The sequence below is a fragment of the Taeniopygia guttata genome, chromosome 9 (assembly GCF_048771995.1).
Source record: "Taeniopygia guttata chromosome 9, bTaeGut7.mat, whole genome shotgun sequence".
Classification (NCBI taxonomy): Eukaryota; Metazoa; Chordata; class Aves; order Passeriformes; family Estrildidae; genus Taeniopygia; species Taeniopygia guttata.
Genome location: NC_133034.1, coordinates 12,548,689 through 12,567,108, shown reverse-complemented (window position 1 = coordinate 12,567,108; position 18,420 = coordinate 12,548,689). Strand labels below are relative to the sequence as shown.

Genomic DNA, 18,420 nt, shown 5'->3' with positions numbered 1-18,420 from the left:
TCCTGTGTATTTATAATAAATATCTGTGAAGCCAGTATTAACATTTTCCTACTACAGACAGCACGCTGTGCTTTTTTAGCTTTTTGCATCTACGTCTTCCAGGGAAAGATTTGCTCAATAGTTCTCTCACTGAAAATATCCAAGAAACAATGATATTTCAAGATATTATTAATTTTGTATAAATTTTAATTCCTCCAAAATATACTGCCTTAATAAGGGGGAATTATTGCATTTTACAGACAGAAGAGAAAGTGAAATAATTGGAGTTTTCTTTTTGAGTATCCCTTCTCCTTTGTATTAATTCAGTTTGACTGTTGGTGGAGTTAAAATTTCATTATAGAGTGAGTTATTAGTTCTAATAAGTTATTACTGAAACATTATTTCTAGTTTGAAATCATGTTTAAATTACGTACCTTACGAGCTTAACTTTCAAGGGCTAAACCATCAGGGAAAAATGTTAAAAAAATAGGTCATTGTACTGGGAGGTTAAAACTGATTCTTGGCACAGCCTGAGCAAGGGCTTGTCTGTAGGCTGGTGAGGATGGGAGGCAGACTGACCATGGGGGGTTCTTATGAAGGGGCAGAAATGTGCCAGGTGGATGTTCTGGCATTGGACAGCAAACCCTGTCCCTCCTGTGAGCCAGGGCTGGGCACTGCAGGGGAAAAGTGAAGCTTTTTTCATCTGTTCCACGCACACAAATTAAAAGATACTTTGCACACAAATGTTAATACAAGTGAATACACTCTCACTTCTTTTCACTTCAAAGTGTGTGTCTGGTACTATCTGCAGTCTAGTCCATATAATTTAGAGGATCTGACATCTATTGCCCTGATCTCATTTATCACAGCCCATCTTCATTTTAGAAGCACAGATACTCAGTGAACAATTTTTACTGTAAAATTGAATTTGTTTCTTGTGACAGAGTAGGCTTGCTGAATTTATGATTCAGTATTGAACATCCTTCACCTTGGAAGTAGCTCTCCAGCTGTAAAAACGAGTCATGTCTCTCCTGAGGACAGTATAACATCATGATACAGATGCCCATCCTGTTAGACAAGGTCGTGCCAGGAGAAACTAAACTTAATTTTCTGAGACTTTACAACACTTAGCCCTATATTTCACTTTACAAGGATAAATACTGGAAAATATTTTATCCCAATATAACAACTGTCCTTTTGATCAGGAGAACAAAAAACATTTGATGTTCAGTTCAAAATGGCTGAGAGAAGGAAAATACAAAAGGCATGCTGAAGACATGCTACTTTTCTGTCTGATGGTTGCTGCCTTTGTCTTTACGTCACAGAAAATAACCAAATTATCTCACCTGGATTTTGGACCCAGACTCTTCATTGTGTGGGTATTTTATTCAAGACTCTATTTTTTTACTTTCTCAAATCCTTTGTCACTGGGTTCACTGCTTTGTTCTCACCTTATTCTAACCACTGCAATTACTGTCAAGTTCTCAAATAAAACTACCACTAAATTGGTCTTAATGAATTCATGTTACACAGAAGCAGGGACATCTGGGTATTTCCATCTTGTCTTCAGACTTTCTCAACCTATTTCAAGTCTGCAAATCATATAATTCTTTTTGAGGACTTCACAGCAGTTCACACACTTCTGAGATGACAAAGTTCTGCACTAACTCGACCCCTTTGCCATGCAGGGGACAGCAGCTACAGAAGCACTGATGGGTCCATCTGGCTCCATCTCTGAAATGCAACCCAAGAGGTTGCAACTCCTCATTTTCCAAGGAAACAAACCTGTCTTTCACATCATGCCTTGCCTTCCTCCCCTATTTCACCTCATCATTGTGTGTAGGGTCCCCAACCAGCCACAGCTCAGCTCTTCCATGCAAGAAAGCAGAAACCACCATTCTGATCTGCTGCACCTTTTGTAGCTCATTTTCCTTCTCTAGAGAAACTGCTGCTGCCAGCTGTTCAAGGTGCTCAGTAATTTTCCAGCCAAAGTAAACACCTACAGGCTGTAATTATAGCCTGTCAAAAACCCTCTCAGCCTTAAGGAACTGAGATGCTGCAGACTAAAGCTGCTCAGATATGTCTGGATCCTTTTACAACACCAAAAAGGAAACCAGTTCACAGCTGGGGAAATATTTTCCCAATTATAATTTAAATTAGAGTCTGTGTGTTCTGCATTTGAATGAACTCTCTTGGGAGAGCAGCTGGATTCTGCTGTACTTGAGAGATTTTATAGAAGAATTAGTTAAATACTTTAAAAAATATATTTATATTAAAAGAAAAAAACCCAAAAAACAGCCCCAAACCAACAAAAGCAAAAAAAAAAAAAAAAGCCCAAACCAAAACATAAAACCCCCAATTTTCAAAAACCCCCACATTCTCGTGCTTTGTAAATTACAGCTCTATATCTATTTTGCATTGCTCTAGATCATTATTCATAGCACTTTCCTGGACCACAGCAACAATATTGAGGAAAAAATGCATGGTGTTTGATGCCCAGGTTTATTCTCACTTTTGAATTCTTTAACTTCCATGGTTGCAAGGAACATTAGAGGATCATGGACCAAAAGTTCCACTGCATTAACTTCCAGCAAATCATCAGAAAACTTTCAAAGGCTTAGACCAAAGTGTAAAGCCACTTTTTAACAAAGAAGTTGGCAGCCTGATGTGCTCTTGATGTGTTTATTCTTCAGCTCTAAGAATGTACATCCTTGGAGTGACTCTGCTTGATTATGCTATCGTATCACAAGGTATTACAAGCAGTGAACCTGCATTTATCTGGGAGAAATAAAACATTATTGTACTAAGGGCTCAAACTCTTGTCAGATGTTTTGGGTTTTTTCCCCTTCCCCAAGCAGTTCAAATTCTATAGGACCTAACCTCTGATTTTGATTCCTTTTCTACTACTGCGTATTCCTCCCTCACTAAGAACAAATCACAAGAAGAAGCTATTTTGAAAATGGCTTGGACATGTTTTAGCCAACAAATCCAGTGTAATCAGCAGGCTCGGATTCCCAAAGTTGAAGGTTTATTTTAGAACAGCATGCCATGTTTAATCAGTTTTCCTAATGCTGCGCAGTACTATCTGCTTTGACAAGAATATGTTGATCATATTACAGAATGATTACTGTTAATGGAGATCTTTTAGACAAGATTAGATTCTGCTTCTGTCCAGATGCCTCAAAGAACATTATTAGTTTTTGGTGTCATATTTTTGTAATATTAATATGATCAGCTTATGTGCTTGCTCATATGCTATAACTGCAGCAATTTATCTGACGGTTAAGCTGTCAGGACCATGCAGCATTTAACCCAGTGAGCACTGCTGCAATCTGGATCAAATTAGGCACAGCCCACACAATCTTACCATAGCTGTGAGGTGACCAATGAATATTCCAATGAGCCCCCCACCTCAGAGGTGCAGAAATTTGCATTGTGCAGCTCAATAGCTGCTTCTAAGAAAGCTGATTACTTCATGGAAATATCCCTAACAAGGAATCTGCATACTTTTAAAGGAATGTAGGTTGGGGTTTTTTTTCCACATAAATCAGCAAAATGGGATTCAGAGCTGTGCTGTTTTCACAGCTAATTAATATGGCACAGTAGCCTATTAGTATAACAGCTGTGGTGATAGTAAGTTTTCTATATACATACAGAAATAATAAATAACTTGAATATAAGGCATTTTTATCTCCTTTCAAAGTTACTGAGGATGTACAAGGGCCTTGCATGACCTGTATTTACTGGTTAGACAAAAAAAAAAATAATTACAGAAGCTGAGAAGTATAAAGATGAGTTTTAATACATTTTGACTAGAGAGCCTTACAATATCAACTAAGCAATACTATTGCCCTTAAGTTCAATACATACTGATATGCACTCTGATGGCATGCTTCATCCCTTTTGATAATATGCCTTTAAAAACCATGTCCTTTAGGGTCCAATGGACCATGAAATAGTTTCTACAAAAGTATCAGTGGTGCCAGTGCTGAGACAAACATTCATTTTGGCTGTCAGCTTTAAGGACTGCAGAAGAAATGAAGCACATTTATTATATACTGATGTATTCTGACTAGATAATCCTTTTCAGTTGTAGGCACTATAAAGACAAGTGCAGATTACTGTGGGGAACATTTAAAAAAATTGGGATGTGCTGAAACAGTTGAGCTTCCAATTTCACAGTTGGGTAATTTGCCTTATAAACTTGTATTTAAAGGAAAAGTTTTACTGGCAATGAAGTACGCTAAATAAACAATCTATAATTTGAAAATTAGTAAGTTGCAGATACTTACACAGAAATGGTATCTACTAATGCTACATTAATTAATTAATGTTAGAATTTGTATTTTTGTGCTGCTGGCATTGTCAGGGTTTTTTCTTACATAACCATTGTCATTCAGTTCTGTAAAATTTTATTCCTTTGTCACCATTTTACAGCATTTTGATTGCATCCTTATTTCTGTACAGACAAAGCAACTCATCCTGGAACACCAATAGGACCTCAGGATTCAGTATACTTGAATACTTGAATCATAGTATTTTCAGGATTCAGTATTGGGACCAGTGGTATTTTAAAAAAATATATATTATTTAGATTACTAGATTTGGGTTGGGTTTCATCATATTTCTAGACAAGAGATTCATAAAGAGTTTAGGTAGGAGTGGTTCCTTTGAAGCCCACTAGAGGCCTAAGAAAATGCATTTTACCTTCAAAAAAATATTAAAGGCAGTTTCTGTAAGCAAAGTTTGGATGCTGGACTACAGATACAGAAATCACTGTAGTTCTGTAAGGAAGGATGCAAGCACCATGTGGGGCTTTGGTCTGCAAACTTAATAGACAAGGAAATCAATTACTCTGCCGTATTATTCTCCAATGCTTATGATATATTTTGGCAATGTGCAAGACTTAAATGTCCCAAAAGATATTGATACACATTATTTTAATCTCTACTAAAGCAGATAGTATTAGAAAAAAGTCAATATTATGACAGACATCTTAAAACTTTTAGACTTTTAACAGAAATATAAATTTCCTGACTGTATACTTTCACAGTTTCATAACACCCAGTTGGCAACAGCAACAAATATATCTGAGATTGTTACTATGACTGCACTGAAACAAAAATTAACCCTTTGATAGTAAAGAAACTTTGCTGTAAATTTACTTATTGCTTTTATTAAAACTCACATTGTAATTAGAGGATGGTATCAAAGAAAACAATGGGAAACTTTAGGCTGAGGTCTGGCCATTTGGTGTAGCACTGGGTAGTGCCCAGTACAAGCATTTGTAAAATGAACTTGTTTCTTCTTGTGGTGTGAAGAGGAACACAGAGAAAACAATCTGCTTGGACTACCTGAACAAAACTGCTACTTTTGTTTCCTACCCAAATTTACTAGTTAAAAACACACTGAAAGCTGACAAATTACCTTGTTCTGTTAAAATACTTTTTCCAAATTCTGACTCCTTAGGCGACAAATTTAGTTAAATATTATTTTGAAATGTCACAGCAAAATGAAAACTTGAAACATATGGTTTAAGAATGTCAAAACAAAATCTACTTTTTTTCTGTTGTCAAAACAAAATCTATTTTATTTCTTGTTACTGAACATTATTCGTTCCTTTGTCAGTATCAGCCTCAAAAGGCATTGGAATTATTTTGAGTATGGAGCTTGAAATAGAGTTTTATGAAAAACTTTAGTTTCACTAACTGTTTAAATAAGTCTACTTAGCTAGTCTGTTTTTCTGTATAGCATGTTCTCTCAGCCAGGAAAATCTCCATGATGTTTATTTTCTGTCCTGCTCTCTGCATGTCATGAAGCATATGTTGTAGGAGACTGATTCCATCTCAGACTGACAGCTGCTCTGCTCTTCCAGCTCTCTGTCACCAAGGAAGATTTCTGCCATTTAAGCAAAGAAATTCTTCAGTAATATGTTTGGACACTTGCCTTTAGAACTTTACCATTATAAACTCTGGGGTTCAGTTTGCCTGAAAACAGCATTCTGATTTCCTAGTAGGCTTCTCTGTCAAAAATTCTAATCCATATTAATCTCAATTCTTCTGGGAAACTGTATCCTATGCCACTCAATTTATAAATTAATTCCCTCCACTCATTTTATTTGCAGTCCTTCTGGCAAAGCTGGAGCTGCAGAGAACACGCTCTGTTAGAACACACATGAACAGGATCAGATTCTCCACTTGACATCACACAGCCTGTTCAGGGGGAATTCTTTATGAACCATTTTCTTCTCATCAGAATTGTAGAATGGGCTTGGAACAGAGCTGGGCATCTCATAGGTGACCTACTGACAGCCCTCTACACAGGTTCATATTACTTAATATTTTATATGAACTCTGAATTGCAGGTGTTATGGTGCTGTGATTGCAGCAATTAAAACAATTAGGGTTGGAAGAGGTATCATTAAGTTAGTGAAATACACTGTGTTTGTTATTCGCAGAACACGTGGCTTTTTGACAAGGTGAAAGAAGCAAGAGGGTAACACTGCAAAATATCAAAGTGACCAATCAGATCAGAAGTCAGTCAGATACCTTTTAGGAGAACTGTAAAATTATTACCATATAAACCAACACAGAAACTCTTGGGGATTTTGCCTTATTTAATTTACTTTTTTATTATTTTTGTGAGTGTATTTCATTAGAATCACACCCTTAGGTGTTTGTATAGGTCAAAACAAATGTATTGCAAATGAAACAAAACATTATCTTTTGTAAGCCAAGATCTTCATCATGACATTTCCTAGACTGGGAAGGTGACCCAAGGAATTCAAACACAAGTGGTTATCAGAAGTCACCAGGTAAAACAAAGTGCTGTAATGTGACTAACTCTTTCTCTGCTATGAGGTGACAACAGATATGGCTTCCAATAATCAAAGTACAAAGGAAGAAGCATTTCCTGTTTCACACAGATTGGTAGATACAGATATCAATATGACAAATGAGGAAGAATATCACTGCAGAACATCTCAGCAATGACCGGCACACAATTTGTTTAATTAGTGCCAAATTTGTTCAGTGACCTTCTCTCCTCTAGAAGCTGTATTAGCTTTCCAAACTTTAGATTATAAGATTATAATCCTGCTTTTGTTTTATTATTATTATTATTCCCTTTTATTAAGGCAGTTGCATCCTCCTATGGTGATCCAAGTAAGATTTTGCTACAGGTAGGAAATTACCATCAGTAACCATTGTGTTTCTGTCCATGCACTGTACATCTGGAAATACACTCTCCATGCTTGTGCTGGAAATGAAAAGTATTGGAAGCAGACATGACATTTCTGTCAAGATTTATTGAGAAGAGTTATGCAAATATATATGGGTATCAACGAAAGAAGTTCAGAAAACCTTAATTTCCTCAGCTATCTAACTGGAATACAGATTTAGTATTAAACTTTTAAACCTTTTTTTTTTTTTTAGACCTGGCCTATTCTGAATGTTCAGTGTATTCAGTCATTTCGCTGCATCAACAATGAACTAAAAATTATGACATTCTAGACTGCTTATAGAAGGAAATAGAGCAATTTATCAATATTTTCATTTTGGTAAAAAAAATGGAGAAATATATAGCTGGAATAAAAGCAAAATAAGATAGGTAGTCATAAGATTGTTTAAGTTGTGCTCTATAGGCCACAATTCATTGATATTTACTTTCTTCATAAACAGCTATAAAGTACACAGAGGTATTTTCCCAGGCTTCAGACTGACACATAAAACCTGCCTGTCTTTGCACAAAACTAACTCAGATTTTAAAATGCATTAGATGAACTCATGTTTTCCAAAGATTAGGTTAATATTTGTGAAAATTATTTTTAAAGAGATCAAATTGATATGTAATTTTCTCCATGTTGATACAATGGATTTTATTAAAACAGTAAGACAATAATAAATTAAGCTTAAAACCAGAAGGAGAAAGCCAGTGATTTGAAAACTAGGAAACAGTTTGGTTTGCAAATCAATTCTACTCCTGCTGAAATAAACAGGGTTCTGTCATTGTATTCACTGAAAATAAGATTCTAGTGCTTATTTGGGAGTAACATTTTGAAATTCCTACAAATTACAGGGAAAGAAGAACTATTTGGGAGATGTTAACTTTCATTCATTAATTCAAGATGCTTCATTATGAAACATGTATGTCTAATACACACATGTGTATATATATAGTGAATGTAGGGATATATTGATTTTCATGATAATATGAAGACATAAACAAATACTTGAATGGACAGAAGGGGAAAGAAACCAATTACAGTATATTGGGTCTTGAAATTGATTTTATTCTGGGCTGAGTTTTTGGCACAGTTACTGACACTGATTATTTCTGACTCCAAAGGTGAAACTTCCACTGTGTCCTTTCCCTGCTGGTCATACTGCATAACAATTGCTGCAATAGTGGTATGGAAGCTTGTCATTTATATACAGCCAAGTTTTCCAAAGGAGTACAATTTTTAGGTTTATATTACAGATTTCTTTACTTGCTAGTTTCTGGCTATGAGTATTTGCCTTTTTACAGTAATATTCATCATTTGACAGCTTCAAAACCTGACTTCATGAAAAGAAAGCAAAAGGTTTTGGCTTTTGATGTCAAATGATACAACTGCTCTTATGATTAGCACAGACTTTCAGCCCTGTTGCCTGTCAAAAAGGCAAACACTTTCCCTTATACTGCCACATCAAAAGCTCCTCTGTACATTACAATGCAGCCTAAACCCAAGCCAATCAAAAACGATCTCAGTTCAGTGGAAGAATCCATGTGATCTGGAAAAGAAATTCCTTTTTGGAATTTTAACCATTCCTTGACAGTGAAAACTTCTGTAATTCAGTAGTAATTCAAAAAGAATTCCTCCTTCCACATACTTAGGAGCACATGAAAATGCTGGAACAAAATACCATATTTACTTCTGAGAAGCATCTGATATTTAGTTGAATATCTTGGGGTGGATTAATGCTGATGTATCTGTGGTACAAAAGGGACTCCAAATGCCTCTTATGTGTATCAAACATCACAAATTTCTATAGCAAGAGTAAAATAAGAGCCTGGTACCTCATGAACCTCTCAGTCCAGTAAACAAAATTCTGTGGCAGTCCCAAAATTCTTCCCTCAGCCAAATACATGGCAAGGGAATATCTGACATGCCAGCTGATATAATGAAACTGCTCTGAGATGACAGGGAAAATCAGTATTTTTCAGCTACTGCCCATGCTGGCACATACTCAGCCAAGTGTATTTTGTGAAACTGGAATGTGGTAATAAAAAAATTGTTTGCAAACCATAGCAATTTCTGAGGACCTCAAGAACATACTGTCAGGGCAGCGTGTATTAAGAAATATGACCATGATAAGGCAAGATCCAAAGCAGAAAATGACATCCTTTCAATTACTGGAAACAGTTTTCTCCTTTAGAAGATGAATCAATTTTCAATTCAGGTTGGGTTTTTTTTTTTTTTTTTTTTTTTCAGTACAGTGTCTGAGTATGCAATATTGAATAATGCTAGAATAAAAAATTGTGTCTGAAAAAAATTAAATGGTCTATCTTTTCCTTGAGGTGTAATTTTCTACTGAATTGAGGTTCTTAAGATAAACTTTAATCTCTCAACTCTTTATTTGTCATTGACAAGGAGAAGCAAGGAAAGAACAATAAATCCCTCTTTGTAGATGTAGGATAAAATGAAAATACTCCATTATTTACCTTACATAACCAAAGAGGAACTTCAATTCCTTAGGACCCATTTGCAGAACCTCCCCCCCTTACTTACCATGCGTCTGTCTAAAATTAATTTTTAGGCTAGCTTAGAAAAATACTTCCTACATGAAAGATAGTAAAAACTTTGTCTAGATTGTACAAGGAACACTAAGAGCGTGGTTTTTTTCCCATTATCTGATACAGTGTTAAAAAGAATGAGCATGCTTCAGAGATACTTGGGTGGGTATTTACAAAGATAAATCTGCACTGTGACTTGTAAATTCACGTTTGCCTCATGCAGAGGGCAGACAGAGTCCCTCAGCATCCCCTGTTTGTAGGCTCTGAATAGGATTGAGTACCTGGATACTCAGAGCTTCCATTATAAAAATACCTCACAGTCATTACAGTTCTTGCCTGTCGAGCAGAGCAGCACCCTCATCTTGCAGGCAAGGAAATGGAGCCTGAGATTACATGTGATTTGCTCAAGGTCAGAAAGGAAATCTGCATTAATGTTGAACTCAAGTTTGGAGTCCTAAAATCCAACTAATTCAACCATTATACTATCCTTTAGACATTCTGGCTTCAAAGTTGAGCACATCCCCATGGTGCTTTCTGAATTAGAGTGAGAACCCTCAGTTTCTTGCATGCACATATGCTGCAAGAAAAAAACTGTTAGGAAAGTTGTTGGATGAGATGAAATATTTAAGTATGCACTCAGGCACATCAAGCTTAAAAAATAAAACTCTGCACAGACTCTTGGGTACAAGACTTCATCAAATTCTGCAGGTTTGGGACAGGGGCTGAGTGGATTCTGGAAGGAGAATTACAACTCAGCTGACAATTAAAGCTAGGCAATTAGTTGCAGTGTCCTTCTGATCTATCCAATTTTACCAAACCTGTGAGTTTCTTTCTTATTAGTCTGAGGTGAATCAGGACCTTGAGGAAAACATAGTGGTTTTTTTTGAGTGTATTTAGCTACAACTCTGTCTTCAACTTCTTCTTTCTTGGTACCCTCAGTTTTCTTTGCAGTTTTAGCAAAAAGGACAGTTTTCCTTTTTCAGTACTTTACTGGCCAGCCAACCCTTGGATAGTTTCTCTATAAATCTGCCCAAATTGTACAGAAATGTTTTGCTTTCCTGGACTTTGTGGCCAAATTCTTATTTTTACTGATATTTTCCTCTACCAGGTATCATGGAAAAGACGTAAGGCTGGAGAAGGCGCTCACTTTGCCTTTGTGGAAAACCTTAAATACGCCTATAATGCCTCTGGCTAAAGCCTCAGAGCTCTGTTGTAGGAGTGGCAATGCTTTTCCCTCCCTTGAAGAACTCGAGGCAGATTCCTTCCAGCCCAGCGCTGCTGCCAGAGCGGGGAGCTGGATGTGACAGCAGACTGTCCTCCAGTGGGGAGGACCAGAACTGACAGTCCTGCATCCTGCACGGTAAAACTCTGCTGACCAATGTACAAACCCCAAGCTTTCACGGCAGAAAACTGTGCATTTTATTCTGTATCTCGTTCTATTCCTCTGCAAACTGCCAAATTGAAAGGGCCTGCAGCAGATGGATCACTGACAGAGTTGCAGGGATCATTTCATCAAATGGTGCCCATTAGGGCAGCATTCAGGAATCTGAAAATTCACAGCTGGATTTTCATTACACAGAAACATGGAAGATGTCAATGAAATGCCATCTCTATTATCTGTTAATATAGAATGAATAAATTTAATGAAAAAATATATACGTCTTTGAAAGTATGTGTTTAAGTCTTCTTTTGTTAACTGTAAAAATAAAAAATTCTTCTCTAACTTTCAGGCAAGTCCAAGCTACTTCTCAGTTCATTTGATCTTCTCAGAAACAGGTGTAATCATGGAGATTTTAACACTGTAATTGGTGTTGCCTTATAGAAGCACCTGAGACCTACTCTTTCAATTTAGACATCCTTTTTGCACATTGATAATAATTTCCAATAATCTCATTCCATTAGAAAGAGGCTGCTTATTATTTTTCACTCTAACATATTACTTGCAAGAAAATCAGGGGTCTTTACCAAGTTGATTAATATTTCTTATCTTGAATCCCAACAAATTACTGTGTAAGGGCTTCAGTAAAGTCACAAAGCCATTGCTACAGGGAAGAAAAGGATACTGTGAGACAGGTGCTCTATAATGGATGTCAAGTGTCTTTTAGAGCACAAAGCATTCTATTACGTTAAGATCAAGAACACTGCCTTCAAATAATCAGCCAACTCCAAAACCAAAAAGGCCATCAGTTAGAAACATTGCCTGTGTTTTATCATCTTTCTGTGATAAAGAAGTGGGAGAGAACTACTTCAGGAATTGTGTTAAAACCATCACTCAGTCTATTACAAAACTATTGATGCAGTAATGTGTCATTAGTGGCAATTAGTGAGAGGTTAAATGCTGCATGGTACAGTGATATTGTGCATTAATTGGAAACCATTTATGAGAAAGAAAATTCTTATGAAATTAGGTTAGTATTTCAGAATAACTAGTCTCTCCTTGAAAAGAAGAGGCCCTTGATAGGACTCCTTGAAAATAAGAGGTATATTTTTGGTGATTTTTTTTTTGCCAATCTAATTTTATATATTCTATGTTCAAGCTTGCAGAATAGAGTGGAAGCAGACTTGAAAGAATGAGGCACTCCAGTGATCTAGGAGAGAGAAGGAAGAGCAATTTACTCTGAGACAAGTGGATGGGTGACCAGAGTAAGGCTGAAATACTCAGCTGGGATCTGACTCATGGCAGTCTTCAAGCAGATGCCTTTTATTGCCCTCAAGCAGATGTCTTTTATTTCCATTCTGTATCTATAAAGAAGAGTAGGTAGTAAAAATAATCTGAAAAATATTTTATAAGATGCTGAGGACTGTGCACATACCTGAATAGATATTGCAAGCAGAAAAAGCCTGTAAATGTACTTCAGAGGATCATTCCTTCTGATCAGAGAGCTGTGTGACGAGAGAAGTGAAGCCCTTAGACAGGGCAGAGCTGCAGAGCCTAGCAGACTGACACAGGGATGTCCTGCAGCTGTGTGCCAGGGCACTGCAGAGCAGAGCAGACTGGCAGGCACAGCTCAGACACGAGAACAGCCCTTATGGGGCTGATAAAGCACCCCCAGTCCAGCACTTTGGACCAAATGTTGGCCAAGGAGTGGATATTTGTGAAACAGATAGAAATATTTTTCACAGAATGCCTTTCCACAGGGGTGAACTGAAGTTTCCTAAACTGAAAGATGAATCTGAATGATGAGCAAATCACACCTGTGTCAGACCTAACAAGGCTGTTGTCACAGTTCCTTGCTAAAAAGGGATTGCAGGGCTATTAGCTCAAGATGAGCCTAAAATGGGCCCAGCATGCTGCCCCAGCACCTGGGAAGTTCACCCTAACAGCACCAAGGTCTCACAGAAATAACACAGCTCCCACAAAACTGGACATGGCAACAATCTCCATTTTACACATCCTAGCTTGTGAAATAGGGATGATACTGATGCTGTACCAAACTGATATGAGGTCCCTCAATGTCAGAAACTACAATGAAATGAGAGAAATTGAATTTTTTTTTCTTTTTGTCAGTATAAAAAAAGTAAATAATCCTTTAAGAAGGTTATAACATTCAAGTGATGAATCATGTCATGGACCTGCTTCACCTACATTCCATCTGCTGATCTGCCTCTCTGTGCAGCTTGGAATAAGTTGTGCCAGAATGCCTCAAAAAGAGAAACAAACAAACCTCCCCCTCCAACTGTCATCAGCTGAGAGAGCATTTTCTACTTTGGACTCCTTGTTTAGAATTTTATCACCAGTGTGCCTGTGTTCCAAGAACAGCTTTTTTACATTTTATGGTAATATTGAAGACTGCAAAGTTAGAAAGGTGCCCCACCCCCCAAAATATATCTTGTCTGTCACATGAGGAAGACACACATTTTATTGGATGTCTAATAATGTGCTAAATGTTCTGTCATTCATGAGTAATTTGGTTATCAAAACTGAAAGGTCACAAGATATTTGCTGGTTTCACATATAACCTATGCTAACTCTATATAAATATAGATGTATGTACAAAGTAAGGAAATTTATGGGCTATGTTCTATATGACAAGTCTGCCATTTCAGGGTAGTCTGAATACAACTTTCTGACAGAGCTCATTTGAGAAATGTGAGTGCTATCCCAGGCCGGAATAAAGAAAATTGTTTGTATAAATTCCTTGGCTCTCCTGATTGTGTGCTGGACATTTAAGGCAGGATGCTGGAAATTTCCTGGGTTGCTAAACCAGTCAGCCACATCTGGAAAAGTGATTCCCAGGTGTTCTGTCAGCTGAGAGGCAGAGATTCTTTCTTATTCCTCACCTTAACTTCTACCCCTCTCTCTGCTCTGCAGACCAGGCACTGTTGCCCTCTGGCCCCATTCCACCTGCAGCAGCAGCAGCAGCTCTTGCAATGGGCACAGGAGAGGAACATCCTGGCCCTGAGAGTGCCCACACCACTCAGAGCCTTTGCACCATCAGTGAGGCCCTGTCCATGTTAATTAGTGAGCAAAAATGCACCAAAGGACAATCAACTCATGGCAGTCCTCAAAGGCAGGTGTACTTGAGAGATTTCTCAGCAACTACTCTGCCTTTTCTCTCAACATTTTTTTTTTGTTTTTTTCTTTTATCAAAGGTGGGGATTTAGTTGAAGATCTTTACAAAAAACCCAACCAAACCACTTCTCAGAGCTTAAAATGTATGAGCCAATTTAAGAACCTTTGATAATGATATATATATACAGGCAACCTACAAGTACGTTACTTGCAAAGACATTGTGTCATGACAGATCTAAGATGTAAGGAAGAAGTTTTCCAGACTTTTGAAATTTTCCAAGAGCTCTGTTGAGAAATCCTCTTGTTCCCTATTAGTTTACAACTGCATTATATGCTGTTACTATCTAGCTCCTTTGAAAAAGCCCCACATATTATCCTTTAAATAAATTATGTACGAATTTATCTTTGTGACTTCTGCTGGGTTTATAGGTTTTCATCATTTTTGTCCGCTAACTCTGAATTTGAAGTTATTCACTTATTACTACAACATCTTTTTTAAGTTTCAAAATTTGGTGTATTTTCCTCAGACTTGACATGTATCAAGCACTACCACTTTTACACCAGTTGCTGAACCTCTCTGCCATCCATATCCTGCCAAATATAAAAGAGGTAGATAAACATGGAAGATGAAAATGAAATGGGAACAGATGGGCCCATCTGCAATTTTACCTCTGAAAAGACTGAGAGCCTCACAGAGATTTATAAACCTTCTAGAGTCCAGACATTTGGTGATCTCATAAAATGATCCTGAAAGTGTTTTAAATAAGTAATTGAAAATAACAATTTTATTTGGCATAAAGGAAACTTCTCAAATCAACACTTTACCAACAAAAGAAAACAATTAAGAGCTCAAAAGCTTTTTCAAGTGTACATAACTTGAGTAAGAAAATGTAAGATTCCAGGAAAGGTGTTCTTCCCCTTTTTCAGCCAAGAAAAAAAAAAAAAAAATTTAAACAAATGTGAAAAGAGGACCTAACTAACACTGATTCTGATCCAGCTGATCAGCTCTGTCCTTAGGATGTGTCAGTCACCAGTTTTTCTCTATAAGAAGGTCCACCCAGTTTTTCCCTATAAGAAGGTCCACAACCTTTATTGCTCTGGTAAAATTTGCTCCATAAAAATCTGTGGGGTTCTTCTATTTTTGGACTAAATAAAACTGAACAAGTATTCTGCCATCCTCCTTGTCCTCTACTTCTCCCTTTAAGTCTTGGTTTTGATTCTGGGTGTGTTAAAGAAGCAGTGCAGCATGAGGTGGTTTTGTCCCTACAAAGCTATACCTGCTATCTGTTACATGCTCCGCTCCTGGGTGAGGATGAAGCTAGAGTTAATGGCATTAACAATTCAGGGAATATCTCCAGCTTATCCCCCCACTTTCATCAAAGTTTAGGGCACTGATTTTCTACAGCCTGCTCAATTGTAATGGCTTTCTTTCTAAAATATCCCTTTTTCTAAGTAGGTTGTCAAACAGCCTAGACAGGGATGACTTCAGCTTGTAAAGTATTGGTCATGAAATAAGAACAGAAGTATTAAATAATATAATTTGTATAAACTGAATTTAAAATAGCAAGCTCTAGCTTTATGAAATTTCATACAGCAAAGGACTCATATCTCCAAGGCAGTCATGGGTAATGGATTGATTCACAAAAATCCAAGTCAATTTTCTAGGAATCTAGTAAGAAGATTAAAGCCTATACCTTTGAATACTATAAGCTGAAGCAGTTGAACTGAAAAAAAATCCAGGAAATTTAATCAGCTGGCTTCTAAACTGTGTGAGGTGTAGGAGATGCTCAAAATGGAATTGCTTCAAGGACACTGGTCCATCCTCTTCAAGCAATAAGCTTGAAATGTTTTTCAAGCAATAGAAAAAAAATATTTTGAGAAGGAAATTCTCTAGGAAATATGACTACAAACCACTACCACACAATAAGTGGTAACAGAGAGACTGCTTGTTTATGGTGTATTTGCAGCAACACATTTTTATGCTTCTCCCAGCATTAACCAAAGTTTTGACCTCAAAGTTGTTAAAAAACCTTGAGACTTTATAAGAAAAAAGAAAAGGAAAAAAACAGGACCCTCAGCACCACCAAGAGAAAATGAGAAAGGAGCTACCCTGCTGTGAAACAATGACTTTTATCCAATTTCTCCAAAACTGTTTTTTCATCCGGCCATGGAAAGAACTTCTCAGGCTAAAAACCCCCAAATTAACTTAGTCTGTAAGAAATAGCATTTGAAAGAGAGAAAAGGTTACAGGTTTTCACAAGTCAATGTCTAAAATTTATTCTGAGAGACAGAATTAATACAAGTGCATTGTTTTGCTTTGCTCTTTCCCATTAAGTCATTGGTGGAGAGGACCTGATTTCCTAAAAACAACTTGAAAGAAATTTCAATATTAGCAGTATGTAGTGTTTATTAAAGGCTGTGTTCAGCAGCCTTCTGGGATAGGAATTTCACAGAAATTTATAAAACAGTATAAGATTTAGAACTGGGAGTCAAAAAAACCCATAAATAATCATTATTTGTATCTCCTCATCTATTTTAATTCTGTAAATATAATTCTAATATCATTGCCTCAGGCTGAGTGTTCAAGCTGCAAGCTGGGCTCCATTTCAAGGTGTTTTCAGATGAACAGCAATGCTTCCAAATCTACTAAAGAAGGACAGCTCAAATGCCTCATAGTCCTTTTATACAAACCAGGGGAGCTTGAATCCATTAGGATATGGTAAGAATAAACTCCACCATTTTGGTTTGAAACCAATAAACTCAACTGAGTTCTGTATGTTTGCTGTGATAATTTTCAAATTTCCTCTGCAATTGTATGTCTATTTGGCTTTATTTTCTGTTCAGGTATTTTGGAAAAGGGAGCAATAAAGTTCGTCTAATTCAAGTCTAAATACCCATCTCATAAAATATATGATTATCTGGGGAGAAAGAGTAGAATAATGAGGTGACAAAGCATAGGGGAACTTAAATTCAATTATTGTAATTATGTTCATGATAATTTGGTAAATTTCTTAGAGAGAGACATTTGGATCTGAAAAGGTATAAAAGAACCAAGAGAGAAAGTCCAGAAATTGAAGCCAAAGCTAGAAAATTCTACATCATTTTAATGTGAAGAGATAAAAAAATATTTAGAATAACTTGTAAAAAGGAACAGATTTTCAAGATTTCATATTTTTAATTCTTAATTTTTAGGTAGATGTTGTAACACTGATACCATATTTAACCTGTAATATAATAAAAGACAGACTCAATGATTACAGCAGACTACAGCTTGAAATGATGAATTTGTTAGGAGAAATTATTTTGAGATTAGGTCAGGAAGGAAAGTTTTAGTGCAAAATAGTAAAAATGTACCTACTTCATCTTGGATCAGCTGTAGGCATGAAAAATTACTTGTTTATCTAGGCAATATTTTAAGCAAATATTTTGGTATGGAGATATGCAGAATTTGCAACCGTTATTTTTTTCTCTGTTGTATCTACAGTGGCAAGGTTTCAAGTCTTGTTTTCTTTCCAGTACTTCTGCCATCCTCTCAGCTGGAACAGATCTCCTTTCTTGCCCCCTTCACTTGTGCTTCCCAGGAGCAAAACTGACAACTAATTCACTGAATCCTTGCAAACCAGGTTGTGATCCAATAATTTTTCTTTCTATAATGCTGAATCATGCAGGGAGCCTCCCATGCAGCATTTATTTGCAGCAAGGAAAATTCTCTAAAGTTGCACAGCTATTTGAGCTCTGAGGGTATTCAAAGCACAGTGCAATTAAAATTACTCTCTGCTGCAAAACCACTCAGTAACTGAGGTATGGAAAAAGGGAGAGGAAATTGAAAAGATGGAAATGCAAGGGGCATTTAGGGCTGAGGTTACCACCTCAGGAGTAAAACAAAAGGAATGTAGATAGATAAGGTCAAAATGCAATTTGATATTTCAGTACAGCTTAAAGGACAAAGAAAAAGGATTTATTTGAACTTTTTTCCTTCCAGTTCTCCATAAAGTATTCTCTTCCAAATAACCAGATGGTAAAGGTTTAGCAAGTGGAAGTGTAGGGATATATATGAATGCACTTCAAGGTGCTACAACATCCCTGCCACCAGCAATGCCTCTACACAGCCTGCAGGGAACGTTAATTTTCTATTAAAAACACACACACATATA

General features: G+C 36.8%; 1 long non-coding RNA gene across 2 annotated transcripts in view; it reads right to left on the bottom strand.

Moving 5' to 3' along the window:
• Positions 1 to 18,420, bottom strand: part of LOC140684703 (uncharacterized) — a 289,333-nt gene that overhangs the window by 54,005 nt on the left and 216,908 nt on the right. The gene's annotated exons all lie outside the window — the stretch shown is intronic.